Source organism: Solanum lycopersicum, chromosome 10, assembly GCF_036512215.1.
Source record: "Solanum lycopersicum chromosome 10, SLM_r2.1".
Lineage (NCBI taxonomy): Eukaryota > Viridiplantae > Streptophyta > Magnoliopsida > Solanales > Solanaceae > Solanum > Solanum lycopersicum.
In genome coordinates, this window is record NC_090809.1 from 11,318,446 (window position 1) to 11,336,548 (window position 18,103).

At 34.8% G+C, this 18,103-nt stretch overlaps 1 long non-coding RNA gene across 1 annotated transcript; it reads right to left on the reverse strand.

Annotated features, from left to right (window-relative positions):
* Window positions 1-261: 261 nt before the first annotated feature.
* On the reverse strand, window positions 262-11,361 carry LOC104649536 (uncharacterized). The gene is made up of 3 exons (XR_743456.4): window positions 10,602-11,361; window positions 6,172-6,248; window positions 262-480 (listed from the first exon to the last, which is right to left on the reverse strand). It is a non-coding gene; the product is annotated as an uncharacterized lncRNA (long non-coding RNA).
* Between the last annotated feature and the right edge of the window lie 6,742 nt (window positions 11,362-18,103).

Genomic DNA, 18,103 nt, shown 5'->3' on the forward strand with positions numbered 1-18,103 from the left:
TCACGACCAAAGTCTAGACCCTTCCTGAAACCGGCGTCGTTGACCTCTTAGAGGTCGCAGATAAGCCTACAGACGTCATAGTTACATCATCTAGGTTAATTTTAGCGGAAAAAATTATACTTTTTCTTTACGTAAACTTTATAGTGAGAAACATTGAGCTCATATAAGACTATCCACATAAACTCTTAAGCGTTCACAACAATCATCTAATATAAAGATAATCAAAATGAAAGACATAGTCGTATCTATATAAAAATATAGAGTTGCCAAAAATGGCACCAATACAATATTTGAAAATAACTAGGAAAGAAGCACTAGTGGAACATACTCCACTAGCTAATGCGTACATCAAATGCTAGAATAAAATAGCAAGCATCCTCGAAAGCAAGAGGGCCTACCAAATCCGGATGAAAGCTTCACACCCGCTAACTTCAATGTTGACTCCTAAGCTCTATTGTCCAACAACACCTACACCTAAAACTAAAGAGTTAAATGGGATTAGTACACACTTGTACTTAGTATGCGTATATGCAAGCATACACCAAGGACATGCATGATTAAGAAAAGCTCTATCCTAACGATATGAATTATGGAAAGTCAAGTCAGTGGACTTACCAAAAATGTATTACGAAAGTCTTGCTATGAAAGTAACGTGGAACATCATATGTATCATATTGCACACAACACATAACATATTGTATATATCACATAACATATTGCATATAACACATAACAATGCATATAACACATAACATATTGCATATAACACATAACATATTTTATATCATTCGTTCATATTCCATGAGACCTTGGAATCATGGACATGACATTAGGACTTCCCAAAATGAGGGTTCAACATATGGGACCTCAACTAGGGAGCCTTTTTTTAGCAAACATAGAGTCTGCTTCATTCATTCATATGTACTTCATTTTCATTGGTTCGTAAGCTATTGTAAAGACACGCCATATCAAGGATGTATTTTAAGATTTTCATCGGGTTCGCTGTGCAATGACCAAGAATGACCTAGTGTCATCACTTAAGTCTAGCTCACCTCTGGATTATCCTATTCTAACACCTTTGGTATCGTTCATTTCATTATGTGCATTACTTGCGGCTGACCTCATTCTTTTTTGGGAACTTTAAACTTAATTGACATAGATCATGTGTGCATCATGAAATCCAGTGTTTAACCCCATAATGAAAAAGGTAGAATAACCGGCCAAAGTGAACCAAAATATACTAGCGTATATAGGGACCTCGAACCCAGCTAGAACCCTATATTGGTAGGATAGGTTCAATGACATGGAAATATATATGTAGACCCATACCCGTCTGTATGGAAAGTCTCATCTTATGAGAGTTGCATGAACTTTTACTTTCCCGAAAGAAGGAATCGCGACTCATAGGTTGCCTATCAGTGCTCAGTATATAGTTTCATTACATTCATCTCATACACTTCTAGCATGAGGAATCATATCTCATTAGATGATTTCTCATCTCATAATTAGTATTATGTATGCTTTAACTTCAAAACTCTCATTAGAATGTTCATAGAGATTGGTCTCTTCATTAACGTTACACTCTCATAGGTGAGTACGTCTTGGTAACATTTACATAGGCTCATTTGAGATTTCCCTCACCTTTCACACTAGACTCTTATAACGTTGTCACCATATTCATTAACTTTAGCACATTTGCATCTTAATAATTACTCAACTCTTTACGTGAATATTTGTTTCATTGTATGCCAATGCACTTGGACCTTTAATGTGTGTCACAATTTTATCTAACCCTTCTGGGGTTTCATCTTCTCTTCACATAACATATTAGGTTCACTTAATTTTAAACGTATGCAAGACTTATGAGATCACACATAAAAGCCATGAGGCTTCACTCATAGTTCGTCTAAGTGATTCATATTTATTCAAGATTATGTGGTACAAGAATTATGCATCTTTTAGGTATGCGAAGATACTGATTTTGAATTTTAGGGGCAGCATTCATTAAATATTTGTTTACGTATGACTTATGTGTCATTCAGAATTGGGCAAGGAAACCCGATTTAAAATTCCTTGAGTAACACTTAACCTTATATTAAGCTTGATAATTACATTTTTTCAGATTTGGGGACCCTAGTTTGATCCTCATCACTCTATACTATTTCCTTTCTTTTCCTCTTCTCTTTCTCGTTCAAGAAAGGATGTTGTGGGATCAATTCCCCACAAGCTCATTCTTTTTTCTCTTAATTTATCTCTTAACTTTCTCACCTATCCAAGAGGTTGTGGGTTAAATCTCCACTCACCTCATTTTATTTTTCTCCTTTATTTTTCTCCTAACTCTTTCTTCTATTCAAGAGGTTGTGGGTTTAATCCCAATCACCACATTTATTTTTCCTTCTTTATTTTTTTTCTCCAAACTCTCTCATCGGTTCAAGAGGTTTTGGGTTCAATCCCCACTCACCACATGTATTTTTCCTTTCATTTTTCTCATGAACTTTTTATGCAATTTATGTTTGGTGAGGTGTTTGGTTCAATTCCCAATGACCTCATAATTTTTAAAAATTTTTAAAACATGGCTCACTTTTCTCTCAAGTTTTTATGCTGATTCTTCGAGTAATTCAGGTGACATTTTTCCAGCAAAGTTAACCTTATAGGAACATCACACTTGAAACATTTTCATATGTGAAAACACAACATTTTAACACACAAATTTTAGGCAGCAACATATTTAATTTACAGCGCACACATGCTCAAACTGTTAACATAAAAGACATTTTTAGAATACGACTTTCACTCCTTACATAATTTCCAAAAATACATTCAACACATATCACAACAAGGCCTAGAATTATCTACCAAAAGACATACCAACGCATGCTTTGAATATTTCAAAGGATCTAATGACAGGGGGATTTAACAGGGACAACCTTAGTTTTTCAATTGCGATTAAACTGAACCTTAAGGGTCTCTGGGGAAAAGGTTAAAGAGATAAGAAAACCCATGCCTTATCGTCGTTCAAGACTTGTTTCAATGCTGCCAATTTCCCATGAAACCAAGTCTCACCAACGAAACTTGAAGAACAACCCCATCAAGATCTTTGTTTTATTTTATATTTTTAGACTAACTTTTCTTTTGAGTCTTTAGGGTTCAAGTTCTTGATGAACTTTATATTTTGTTGTTCTCTTCTTTTAGAGATAATCAAATGTAAGATGAGAATGGAGAGAAATGTGAGTTTGAGTGGATTAGGATTAGGATAGTTAGGTGGAGACTTAGTCAAACTAGAACTCCTCATTATTTATTTATTTATTTATTTATTATTATTATTATTATTATTATTATTATTATTATTATATTTTTTATTAAAATCTAATTTTCCTTTAATTAAATCAGCAATTTAAATATTAATTAATTTAGTAAATTCACTAAATATAATAGATTAATTAAATCATTGCTCCCACCAAGGTTCAAACCCCGATGGAGCAAGATTTCGCTCAAAGGGTCAATTTCAGCCCTCTCTACTCGAATTTCTCCTCCACTATCTTAATTAATTAATTAATTAAATATTTAGGGTAATTACAATACTACCCTTAGCCTGGAAAATACCATTTGACCTCTAGACTCTCTAAACTTAAGATTATTCCTTTTTAAGTCCGGCTAAGACTCATCTGGGTAAATCTTCATATTCGGGTGCCCTACATGGCTGGTCCCAACCTTTCCTAGCTCAACTAACTCATAAAGTAAGTTTTCGTGGCTGTTGCAAAGGTTCAGAGGTGTGGTTTTATGCGCATCAATCCGTGTGAACCGAACTAATTTAGGCATTCTAGATACGTTAGACATTACTTTGAATAGTCACTTTGTAGGGTTGTTACGTTATCCCCCCTTAGGAACATTAATACTCGAATGACACTACACCTAATTTTAAAATAAAAAGGGTGATTTTCAAAGATATCTTAACATACTTGAGACTTTACTCTTTGTGAGTTTCTGTTTCACACTTACTCTGGATAATGCATATTGCTGAAGCTTATCTGAAGCTTCATATTTGAAATTGAGGGACTTCCTTCTCAATCACACTTAAATTGATGCACCTCACAACTCATGCAACACAAAAATCAAGTCGACGCTATACAAAAATAGCAACATGACATGCAAAAATGAATTCATTTTAACTAACATAGTGCAATTATTACTCATGTGATTATGGATTTACAACACCAAGACGACTATTCCACTAAAACATAGAGTTTCTTAATCAAAAACAGCCTTAGGAGGAGTATATCTTACTCCTTAGATAACGTCTTGTTTTCCTTAAGATTTAAAATTATATGGCTTTGTTGGATTGATCCTCGCCCTGTCCATTTATACCCTATCTCATTTGGCAACAGAAACCTCACTACCCTTGTTTGATAGTTTATAGTACAATAACACTTATAGGGAAAATCCATACATAAGCTATTCAATGTTTTGTACTGGTGAATATCTGATTCACATATTAGTAGGTTGGTTCACATCCTTGAAACCTACTAGCAACTTCACATTAATAGACTAAGGAACTCCTTCCTAAATAGTCTCATCAAAGCATACACAATAATTAAACACATAAGTCACATAAGTCAGGAACCAACATGATGACTCCAACATATTAATTTCATACTAGTGCAAAAAACTTCATACTTATGAAAAACTAATTTTGGCTACGCACCCGAGACATCACCATAGGTTTCTTCACCTACACCCCTAGACATTAGTGCGAAGAATCATTGCCTCCTTGGAGCCTCTTAACTTAAACCATTCAGCTGAACTTTCTCCTTCCCTTTTTCTCGACCACTCATATAAGAACAATCATTCATCCTGTGACCCGGTTTTCAACAATTGTAACAAGCATTAGAGCCCCTCCTACACTCTCTCCCATGAAGTTTTCCTAACTTCCTACAAAGTGGCCTCTCCTACGTTGTATCTACTTCATTGTTTCACTTAACTATAGGCTCGAAATCCCTTCCATAGCGAACCTTGGACGAACTTGACTTCCCTTTGTAGGAGAGTCCCTTCTTAAACCTGGGCTTAACCCTTATTTGAGTAATAGTCTTCATTGAAAAATTCTTTTCAGCTTGCCTTGACCGGTTCCCTGCCCTAGTATGCTTCCTCTTCCTGATTTCCTCCACGTGTTTGACATGGACCATAAGACTGGAAAGGCCCATGCCGACATGAATCATAGATACCCTACACTCATCCTCGAGATTCTCAGCAATCTTAAATCCAGTGTAAACTGGAGGATTCATACTTGTGAAGTCCCTTAACCTACTAGCCATGGTGCTGACAGGTGGGTTCTTCTTGGGAACACCTTGTTACTCTGCCCGGGCTGTCATAGTTTGAGCTTGTAAGGTGATGGCTTGGGCCATCTGTACCTCGGCTGTCCTCACTTCTCCGTCTCTCAACTCAACTGGGTTAACATGCATCTCCAATCCAGCAGCTGGGGCTTGGGGAGGAAATTGGTTGCCCCCAGCACCTGCTTCTCCTCTTCTCCGACCAGCGTTCCTCCTTGTGTTCATTTTGTGAAAGATAAGAATTGATGTTGGATATGCTCATAACACCTAGTAATCACATATTAGAGAAGGCACGATATAATAAGAAGAAGGAAAATTTTCCTACGCATCATGTAGTCTCTAATTCAGGATAGTGGTGCACTTCACTACCATGACTTAAAAACTACTCAATGTTGTCGATGTGAACTTATTAGCCTCAGAATTTAACCTAATGCTTTGATACCAACGTTGTCATGACCAAAGTCTAGACCTTAGCTTAAACCGGAGTCGTTAACATTGCAGATGTCGCAAACAAGCTTACATACATCATCGTTACATCATCTAGGTAAATTTTAGCGGAAAAATTTCAAATTTTTATTTACTTAAACTTCATAGATATAAATATTGACCTCGTATAAGACTGTCTACATAAACTCTTAAGATTTCACAACAACCATCTAATATCAAGATAATCAAATGAAAGATATAATCATATATGTATAAAAATATAGAGTTACCAACATTGGCACCAATACAATATCTTAAAATAACTTTGAAATAAACACTACTGGAACATAATCCACTAGCTAATGCATACATCAAACGCTAGAATAAAATAACAAGCATCCTCGAAAGCATGAGAACCTACCAAATCCGGATGAAAGCTCCACGTTTGGACAACTTCAACATCGACTCATAAGCTCTAGAGTCCAGCTGCACATGCACCTAAAAGTAGAGAGTCGTATCGGATTAGTATACACTTGTACTAAGTATAGGTATGTGCAAGCACATACGAAGGACATGCATGATCAAGAAGAACTCTCTCCTAACGATATGAATTATGGAAAGTCAACTTAGTGGACTTGCCAAAATCGGATTAGGAAAGTCATGCTATGAGAGTAACATGCAACAATATACGTATTATATTTCACACTTCACATAACATATTGCATATAGCACATAACATATTGCATATAGCACATAACATATTTCATATTATTCGTTCATATGCCATGAGACCTTGGAATCATGGACTTGACATTAGGACTTCCCAATATGAGGGCTCAACATATGAGACCTCAGCTAGGGAGCCTTCTTTAGCAAAGTTAGAGTCTGCTTTATTCACTCATACGTACTTCATTTTTATTTTTTCGTAAGCTAGTGTAAACACCAGTCATACCTAGGATGTAGTTTAAGACTTTCTTCGAGTTCGCTGTCCAATGACCAAGAATGACCTAGTGTCATTACTTAAGTATATCTCACCTTTTGATTATCCTATCCTAACACATTTGGTATCGTTCATTTCATTATGTGCATTACTTGAGGATGACCTCATTCTTTCTTTGGGAACTTTAACCTTAACCAACATAGATCACGTGAGAATCATGAAATCTAGTGTTTAACCCAACACCAAAAAGAGGTGGAATCACCGGATAAAGTGAACTAAAATATGCTAGTGTATATAGAGACTTGAACGCTGCTGGAACCATATATTGGCATAATAGGTTCAAAGACTATGAGATATAAGAAGACCCATACCTGTCTAGACGGACATTCTTATCTCATAAGAATTACAGGAGCTTCTGCCTTCTTGAAAGAAGGAATCGTGACTCATACTTAGCCTATCGTTGCTCAATATAAAGTTCCATTACATTCATCTCATGCAACATAACAGCTGGATTCTAGCATGAGGCATCACAACTCATTAGATGATTTCTCATCTCATCATTAATATTAAATATGCTTTAATATCAATAATTTCATTAGAGTGTTCATAGAGACTGGTCTTTTATTTAATTTTACACTCTCATAGGTCAGTACGTCTTGGTAACATTTACTTAGGCTCATTTGTGATTTCTGCCACCTTTCACATTAGCCTTTTATCACATTTTCACCACATTTATTAACTTTAGCATATCTACAACTTCATAATTACTCACCTCTTTACGTGAATGTTTATTTCATTGTATGCCAATACACCTGAACCTTTAATGTGTGTCACACTCTTACCTAACCCCTATGAATTTAATCATCTTTTCACATAACGTCTTAGATTCACTAACTTTTAATTGTTTTCTACACTTATGAATTCACACATATAAGCCATGATGCTTCACTTATAGTTCGCCTAAGTGATTCATATTTACCCAAGATTATGTGTTACAAGACTTACGCATCTTGTAGGTATGCCAAGATATTGATTTCGATCCTTAGGGGAAGCATTCATTAAATATTTTTTACGTACTGGTTTGTTCGAAAAAGGTATTTATATATTTTATATGTTTTCAACTTTTTAGAAAGTCTCCACTTATTTTATAAAGGAAAATCAAGAAAACTATTTTTTTCAAAACACTTTAAGCAGAAAAGAAATCTAATGAAAACATTTTTGAGGGTTCGAGGATCTACATTAATATTTTAAGAAGGTGTTAGGCATATAAAATATCCGTTGAAATCGGTTTTCCAGCAACTAACTTTGTTTAGATAATTAACAATATTTTATTTTGAGGCAAAAATATCTTTAGAACTTAATCCTGAAATTAATACCTAGGTTTTATCTAAGTTAAACATTAAATTGAAATTTTTTTCAAAACTTATTTAAACTTAATTCCATTTTAAGTCATTAAAACATTATGGCATTCTACGGAGATTCAGATTCTTTAACTTTAAGATTAACAATAAATAAAATAGATAAAGATTAAAATGATTAAAGAGAGAGAGATAGGAAGAGAGTTTTGGGTTCAAATCCGGTTTCTGTTTGCCTTTATCGGAATTTGGGACCACATGTTTTGGGTTTTTGACCCATTATCTTTTGTGTTATCGACCCATTTTTCTTTGCCACCTGTAGAAGACTAAGCATTCAATAATAAGTAAAAATAAAATAAGACAAGGGCTTAGACCCAAAAATAACAAAATATAAAAATACGAAAACAATAAGAAAAGATCTTCTAATCCCGCTTCTTCGAATTTCTGCAATCCTTTAAAAAAACTTCGGGACCTATCGGTCAATTATGGTTTGACTCGATGAATGGGAAATTGAGTTTTAATGACTCTTTCGAGGTGCAATGGGAAGTGGAGTCCAAATTGGACTCAAACAAATTTCACATGCAAACAAAGAGTAATAAAGTAAGTAACAAGTCATGACTTGAAATTAGAAAAAGAGATGAAGAAATACATATGCCACCATACTTCAATTTTCTACACTATGCAGATGCAAGGCAAGCAATAGAAAAATTAATAATTCATCGCTAAGAGTCCAAACTGAATAAGCCAATCATGATCGATGATAGAAAAATTCACTATTTAAAGCTAATTGTGAGCTGCAATTTTTTTTCTTAGAGTTGGTACTACCAAGTTTTAGGTTTAGGTAAAGGAGACTAAGAGCAAACAAGCATTAATTTGACAAAATGACAAAAGAAGATGGATGGACTAATATCTCCCTCATTTTAATTATAACATCTCCCATGTAATACAACATAATATACGAAAAGAAAATTATAGATAGACAATTAATTAGCACTGAATGAAATAAATCATGGATTTGTATCTAATTATATAAACGAAGACAAATGGCAAGATGACTACTAATATATATATATATATATATATATATATATATATATATATATATATATATATATATATATATATATATATATAAAAGTGAGGATATATGTTATTAAACTTAAGAAAAGTACCATATAGACCAACAAAGGCAACAATGATCCCGATGCACTGATTGAATAATATTGAGTAATTTACCATGGTCAAAATAGTAGGCATGAGAAAAATTAACATCACCTAAACCCTCGCTCATAAAGGGTTAATATCTAATTCATGCAAAATCTAAAAAAGAATAATTGACCTTAAAATTTAGTCAGTAATCATTAAAGTTCAAAGCATGTGAATTATCTTGGGAGGAAAAAAACATTAGACACATTCTATAGAACCAACTCATTTTAAAGAATTATAGACAACATGTGAGGATATAGCAAATGAGTCCAACAGATAGAGGAAACAAGGATTAATGCGTATTTATAATGGAAAAACTTAGAAATAAAATTTGATCAATAAAGAAAACTATGGTACCAGAATAACCTACAATAGCCTATCAACCATGCTAAACAATAATCACGCTTCCAAATTGAAATTGATTGATCAAAGGCACCATTTCCAGGAAATTGGGCATAGATGAATTATTAGGCAATTAAACTGAACAAATTACAACAAATTAATGGAAGGGAGTCTATTTAAAAGAAGCAAAAATGAAATAGCAAGTAACAATCTCAGCCAAGTTGAAAGCAATATCCTCCATGACAATGTAAGTCATTAATTTGAATTGAAATACAATATCATGCTAATCCTATATAAATGAGATACCAACAATGAATCATCCTAAATAAAAGGACTTATCATTATTTTGAAGATAGATTTAGCACGAAAGGTGTATTTGCAGTAAGCAAAGGAAGAGCACAATATACTAAATAAACTATGGAAAACAGGTCGAAAAATGAAGGAAGCAATAAGCATATCAGCAGCTAACAACATCTGGTTATTACGCAGTGAAATGGTAGTGTGAATAACACCTTTATCTAAACATGGAAGGCATCTATTAGAAAAAATAGATGAAAATGATAGAGACGTATGAGAATAAAAACACGGGTCTTATTTCGAGAAGAGAGAACTGCTAAGAAAAGAAAGTCAAATACTTTAGAACTAATCTATATGCATGTCTACTCATATGGACGAAAACTAACTGAGACAAGATTCAGAAACAATGAGGGCAAAATTAAAGGAGTTTAACACTTAACCAAATGAGACCACGGGCACAAACAGAGAAGAAACAATAACGTAAAAAAGACAAAACTTAAAATAAGCGTATTGACTACAAATTTGAGAATAACACAAGCAAATACATGCTCAGATTCCATACATAGATGAAAAAAAGTAAGAAACAACAAGACAGTCAACAACCATCTAACAAACTAGAAAACTTCCATCATGAGAATGCTAATTCTAAACTAAGCAAAAAACAGAGAGGACAGGTCGAAAAGCGAAGAGAACATGATGAAAGAATATTACCTTTCGAGTAGCAACAAACTAGACACGAGAAAGGAAGACTTTACCACCTCCGCCAAATGTGACTCCAAGGACCTCAAGCGAATAGAACAGAGAAAACAAAGAAAAATTCAAAACGAAATTAACTCGAGAATATTTAGTCGGGATATCTTGCAAGATTTCTGACTCATAGTTCCCTCTCTAAAAATCTTCCTGGTTCCCTTTTTGTTTTTGTAAGAAAAGTTCCAAACCAAATATTTATTCTCCTCAAACAGAGGCTTTGTTTTTCTGTGAAATGAATTTCAAAGCAAAATTTCCAAACCCCTAAAGAAAAACTTCTTTCCCATAACAAAATCACTGTCCTATGGAAGATAAAACGAATTTATATAGAGGGGAAATTAGGGTTTCAAAATTCTTGTGAAATTTCTAAACAACTCTCCAATTCATTAAAATTTCAAAACCAAAACCTAGCCTCAAATCAGAATCAACCTTTTTTCTGAAAAATTTCAACAGATTCCCAAAATGGAAGGAGGAATAGCTGGCTAGATAAATCCCATCTTCCTTGAGATTTGACGTGGCATTATCTCGAGTAAAGAGGACGAAGCACGTGTTGTCCTTGCTGCGGCAACTCTTACTAGATGAAGAAAGAGACGTTGGAGAGGGGGAAGGCTACAAGAAACCACAGACAAATCAGTTCACGTGTCCAAGGTGTGAACTTGTGACGCACTCGCTTCTATTGCGAAGCGCGTCATCTTGAGAAGTTGTTGTGAGTAGGGGATTTCGACGTTTCTCTACTTTTTTTCCATAAAAAAATGAGTAACAGGTGTCATTTTTTTAATGCTGTCTGCATTTCTTTCTTTGGTAGAAAGGTAAGAGAAACGGGTCGGGTCAGGAAATGGATAACTGAGGGAAATTAAAGGGATTGGGCTGCGGAACTAGGCATTCTTCCGATGGGCTGGGGCTGTAAAAATAAATAGAGGAAAATGGGTTGTATTAAAATTGGTTTGCAGAATTAAATAATGGGCTGGGTGATTTGAAGAAAATATGTATTGGGTCGGAATGTCGGTTAAACTGGGTTGGCAATAAATCTGAAAAATTAAATGGATTGGCTGAAAAAGGCAGATGGTAGGACGATAAAAATAAAAAGTTGGTCCTGGGAGTTGAGGAAATTGATAAAGGTTTGCTGGAAATTTGTTACTAAATGGCCCAAAAGTGTCTTTAGATTACCAATTCAATCAAATTAAATTGTAATTAGTCAATTTGCTTAAATTTTAAAATAAGGCAAATTATTATTATTAATTAACAACATTATTAATGTTAACAAAATAAAAATAATTAAATTTATTATGAAATAATTAACTAAAATTAAAAACAATGTATTGGTAAATAGTTGACCAAATATTTATATAAAACAAAGTACATATATATTTTTGATTTTGAATATGAATAAAAATTTAAATAGTTATGCGACTAATTATGTAAGACATATACATTAGCTAAAACAATATAGAAACATCCAACTCTTATTTAAAATTAATTTGCAAGCTAAAACTTATTTAATATTATGTTATTATTGTTATTATATATATATATATATATATATATACATACAATTTTTTAAAATTGTTTAAACTCGAGAAGCTCGGTAGTTAATTATACCGGGGAGGTCAAAAGTTGGTGTCAACAACTGTCCCCTATTTTACTTGGATTGATGCAAGAAATTCGAGGAAAATAAAATTGACCAAACCAATTTTGACCGAGCACATATTCATCTTTGAGAAAGGGATCTGGGTACGGACTTTATGAATTATGGTCGAACCTCGAAAATGGGTTTCCTACATATCCCAAGCTATACCAAAAGTCAGGCCACCTATAGTTCGGTACGCTAGATTTAACAGATGATTTTGAAAGAAATCAAAAGCTATCTCGGTATCGGATTACGAAGGTACCAAGATGCTCGAGAATAAGATTTAAGAGCGAATGTTGGAATACAACTGAGTTTTCAACATCGAGGTCACCTACATATCCTTAAATCTTGGGAGTCAGGCTGCTTGTAGTTCGACTCGATCAGTTGAAAAGGAAGTCTATTATGCTAGATAACCTTTGGTTTTGGACAAGAGACAAATTAAGTCGAGTGTTAATGTGGCACGCTTAACATCCATAGGTAAGAACTTACACGAACATAATTTCCAAAACTCTTGGCGCACTATAACTTAGATTGGAAACTTGCCTTTGGCAGACACAAAAATTTCGGATGCGAGATAGAAATTGACAAAACCTATAGAAAAACCCACATGCCTTCTAATAGGGGTGTGGTTTGATTGTGGTGGATGTTACTCCTCTACTCACGTCTTAAGAGTTTGAAATTCCTCTTTGGACTGTGTCCAAGTTCACTTCTAAGATAAAGTTTCACGTTGTGCTGCATCCTTTTTTAATGTCGTCCACACCTGTGGTTTAGATTTTTGAGAATTCATCCTTTCCGATGCTCTCAACAAAGGTTGAGCTAAAACTCATTAGCATAAAAATGCAATTGAAGTGAAAGGTAGTGTAAATGAAAGGTAGTGTCTTTTACCATGTTGACACTTATTTCTCTATTTCGATATTTGTCATCAACATCGATTGGGTTTGATTAAAGCAAGTAAAACTTATGTCTTATGTTTGCAATGTAATCTTCAATGTATTCTTCATTTGATGTCAAAATGAATAAAAGTTGATGCAATGTTGATAATTCTCCTTATAATTTTTGATGATTTCCTTGGCATTCATTCTTGCCAAATAAAAAAACAGTTGATGTTGAGGGGTAAATATTTCCCTTGAGATGCACGATTCCGTTTCTGGTAATGCATGATTTCTTACGGGGCAAGAATATCTTCCCGCGATGCGTGACTTCTTGCAGGGTATGAATATCTTCCTGCAATGCATAAATTTCTGCGAGGCATGAATGTCTTTTTGCGATGCATAACTTTCCTGGAGGCATGAATATCTTCTCGCGGTGCATGAATATTAACTCGCGATACATGAATAAGCGATGCACCCTCTACCTCGATTCAGGAATATTGACTCGCATTGCATGATCTTCCGCGATGCATGAATATTGACTCGCGATGCATGATCTTTCACGATACATAAATATTAACTCGCGATGCATGAATATTGACTCGCGAGGCATGATCTTCCGCAATGCATGAAAATTGACTCATGATGCATGATCTTTTGTGATGCATGATTATTGAATCGTGATACATGGATATTAACTCATGATGACATCTTTAGTACCAAATGAAGATAGTGCTTAATTCCAGCAACATAGTGATCTTCAGGGTGTTTTGTGGATAATCATTTCATCTCAATTGAAAATAACAGTAAAATGATTGTCCAAATAGTGTATTTACTTGATTGACAATACAATAAATGAACGGTCCGGGTAGTGTATTGTCTTGAACGATAATAGAATATATGACCCTTTCAGGTAATGTATAATATCATATCTAACATATTATGCAAATGACGTCCTTTACGGAAACCATAAACTCTTTCTTGAGATTTTTGCTTGATTCAACGTCAAGTCTAGCTAGACATTATATATAGACTTCATGTTGTTGGAAATTGGCTGAAATAAACTATTTATACTCCCATGTCTGCAATATAAGCTGTATAAAGTATTCCCCGCTTCTATAGAGTTTGTTAAATTTTGGGTGAGCTTACTCCTCCTCTTGACTTCCCCATATTCATCCATCTGAAGAATTTGCTAATTTCATAGCAAAGTTATAAACTTGCATCTACTGAAAAACTGTTAGTTTTAAAAATAAACTGATCTGTATTGATTTCTTCAGTTGTCTGCTCCTTGTCCTGCTATCTCCGGTTGATTTTCCTGATCTCTTAATTCTTTATAGATAACACAAATATTTTATGCCAAAAAAATGAAATATAAAAGGAAAATCTTTAAGAAAATAAATTTTCGAGAAGTAAATTTTGAAAAAGGGCACTGCCAAGTTTCATGTCACGTCAGGCTTAGTGAACCTCTTTGAGTTTGTGCTTGGGGGTATATATGATTATTCCCTAGGGAGTATTCAAAATTATTCTAGACTGTCGATAAAATCATGTTGCAACTTTGATGTAATCCTCAAAAATTCTGTCCCAGTTAAATGTATCATCTTATCTTTGAACTGTCGTTGAATAAATCGCAGAATTTTTGAGATCCTCTCAAAAAATTTGTCTCGGTTGTAAATCTTGAAATATTGTCAGTTTTGACTTGTTAAGGAAAACTCTTTTTATTGAAAATTTTTTAGTCCCTCTCAAAAATTCTATCCCAGTTACTATTGTAAAGATAATCAAAATCTTACTTGAAATATGACCGAACCCTTGTGGCACCTATGTATCCCGTTGAGGCAGGAATCAGGTCAAACGTCGTTCCCCTTAAAGATAACGACATATGAAATTTACACTCAAAATCAATCGAGGCCGACATAGGCCTCCTACGTATATCATTCTTGAGAATTCAGGTCTTACGTAGTTCAAATACAAAGAAAAAATTAAAGGGGATTAATGGGGTTACCAGGGCCGACATAGGCCGCCTGCGTATCTCATCCTTGAGAATTCAGGTCAGGCTTAGTTCATTACAAGAGGGATAAAATTCAAACAAAGAAAATACAAGAAAAATAGAACAATAACATGTAAACGACATAAATACAAACTTAAACTTTAGACGTAGTATCTCTTGACAGTATTTGAGTTGATTGATTTTGTTCACGATGCCATTTATCTCCGATAGGACCAAAGTACCTCTAGATAATACATTGTGAACCATGTAGGGACCTTGCCAATTTGGGCGAATTTTCCTTTATACTCTTCTTGATGAGGAAAAATGCGCTTAAGGACTTACTGACCGATTTCAAAATTTCGGGCTATGACTCTCTTATAGAAAGCGCGGATCACTCTTTGTCGATATAATTGGCCAGGACAAAAGACAACCATTCTCTTCTCGTTGATAAAACTTAACTGATCAATTCTCTTGCTAACCCATTCAACATTACTCAATGCAGCTTCTTGGATAATTCTCAAAGACAGTATTTCAACATCAGCGGGTATGACTGCTTCTATTCCTTATACTAGCAAATATGAAGTAAGTCGAGTCGATGTTCTGACAGTCGTTTGATAACCCAACAAAGCATATGGCTGCATATCATGCCAACCTCGGTGCTTAGCAATAATTTTCCTCAGAATGTTCTTGTTATTCTCATTGGCAGCGTCTACAACACTATTTATTTGTTGACGATAAGCGGTTGAATTCCGATGAGTGACCTTAAGTTGTTCAAAAATAATTCTCATCAAGTGACTGTGGAGATTTTCTCCATTATAAGTAATGATGGATTCTTGTACACCAAACCTGCATATAAAATTGTTTTGAACAAAATCAGCTACAACTTTCTTGGTCACTGATTTGCACGAAGCTATTTCCACCCACCTGGTGAAGTAATCAATGGCAACCAAAATAAATCTGTGTCCATTAGAAGCTGCTGGATCTATTAAGACGATGACATTCATGCCCCAAGCTACAAACGGCCATGGTGAACTCATAGACTTAAGTTCGTGAGGTGTCAGTCAAATCTGATCACCGTGCGCTTGACATTTATGACATTTTTGCACAAACTTGAAACAATCATTCTCCATAGTCATCTAGAAATAACCGGCTCGAAGGATCTTTATTGCCTAAGTGAACATATTCATATGCGTTTCATAAACTCCCGCATGTACTTATTCGACAAGCTTCACAACTTTAACAGTATCGACGCATCAAGGGAGACCCAAATATGGAGTTATACTATAAAGAACTTCTCCACTTAGATGTAGCAACTTCTAGATAAATACCAGACCCCAAATATTTTTTATATCAGAGTACCAACACAATCCTTCTTGTTCTGCCTCAACATGTGAACAATGGACTGGGTGTTCTTTTAGCTCTATATCAACAAGATCAATATAATCAATGTCTAGATGTTTGATCATTGAAGCGATAGTGGCAAGGGCATCAGCTAACACATTTTGTATTCTAGGAGTATGTCTAAACTCGATCCTACGAAATCTCTTGCATAGTTCTGTACATGCTGCATGTAAGCTATAATCTTCGGGTTCTTCACAGCCCATTCTCCTTGAACTTCATAAATCAAAAGATCTGAATCTGAAATAACCAACAACTCGTGGACATTCATGTCGATGGCCATTTAAAAACCGTGGATACAAGCTTCATACTCAGCCATGTTGTTCGTGTAATTAAATTGGAGTTTTTCTTCCATGGGATAGTGTTGACCAGAATTTGACACTAAAACCGCTCCGATGCCTTTCCCTTGATGATTCGCCGCTCCATCAACGAATAGTCTCCAGTCGAGATATGCTTCAGAAATATTTGTACCCACGAATGACACTTCTTCATTATGAAAATAAGGCTTAAGTGGTTCATACTCTTCATTAATAGGATTTTCTTAAAGATTATCAGCTAAGGCTTTTGCCTTTATTGCCTTATGAGTCACATACACAATATCAAATTCACTCAAGAACATTTGCGATTTAGCTAACTTTCCTATCGACATCGCTTTTTGGAAAATATACATCAATGGATCCATTCTGGAAATGAGATATTTAGTGCAGGAAGACAAATAATGCCTCAACTTCTGAGAAAGCCAAGTCAAATCACAACATGTTCTCTCCAACAGAAAGTAACGATACTCGTATGAAGTAAACTTCTTGCTTATGTAAAGATATATATTTCCTTCTTCCCTATCTTGTCATGTTGACCGAGTATGCATCTGAATGCACTATTTGACACGGACAAATACAACAACAAAAGAATCTCCTCTCATGGACAATCCAATACCGGTGGATTTGAAAAATAGTTCTTGATAGCGTCGAAAGCAGTCTGACACACATCGGTCCACTTTGTCGGAGTTTCTTTCTTCAGAGGCTTGAAGATAGGCTCACACACCAAGGTTTATTAAGTTATGAATCGACTGATGTAATTCAACCTCCCTAATATGCTCATCACCTCTTTTCTCATCTTCGGCGGAGGTAACTGTTGAATTGCTTTAATCCTTGAAGGATCGATCTCAATACACCTTATGCTCAGTATAAATCACAACAATTTGCCGGCTGGAACTCCAATAGCACATTTAGCGGGATTTAACTTTAAGTTATAACGATGCACACGAGCAAAGAACTTCTTTAAATGTGTCAAGTGGTCCGAACTGTTGCGGGACTTGATAATGACGTCATCAACATACACCTCTATCTTCTTATGAATCATGTAATGAAATATGGTCATCATAGCCCTTTTATAAGTAGCACCAGCTTTCTTGAGGCCAAATGGCATCACCCTATAATGATATACACCCAAAGGTTTACTAAAAACTGTCTTTTCTGCATCTCTCTCGTCCATCAAAATCTGATGATCCCCCTAAGTAACAATCCACAAATGATTGCATTTTATGCTTAGCACACTTATCGATCAGAATATGGATATTCGGCAACAGAAA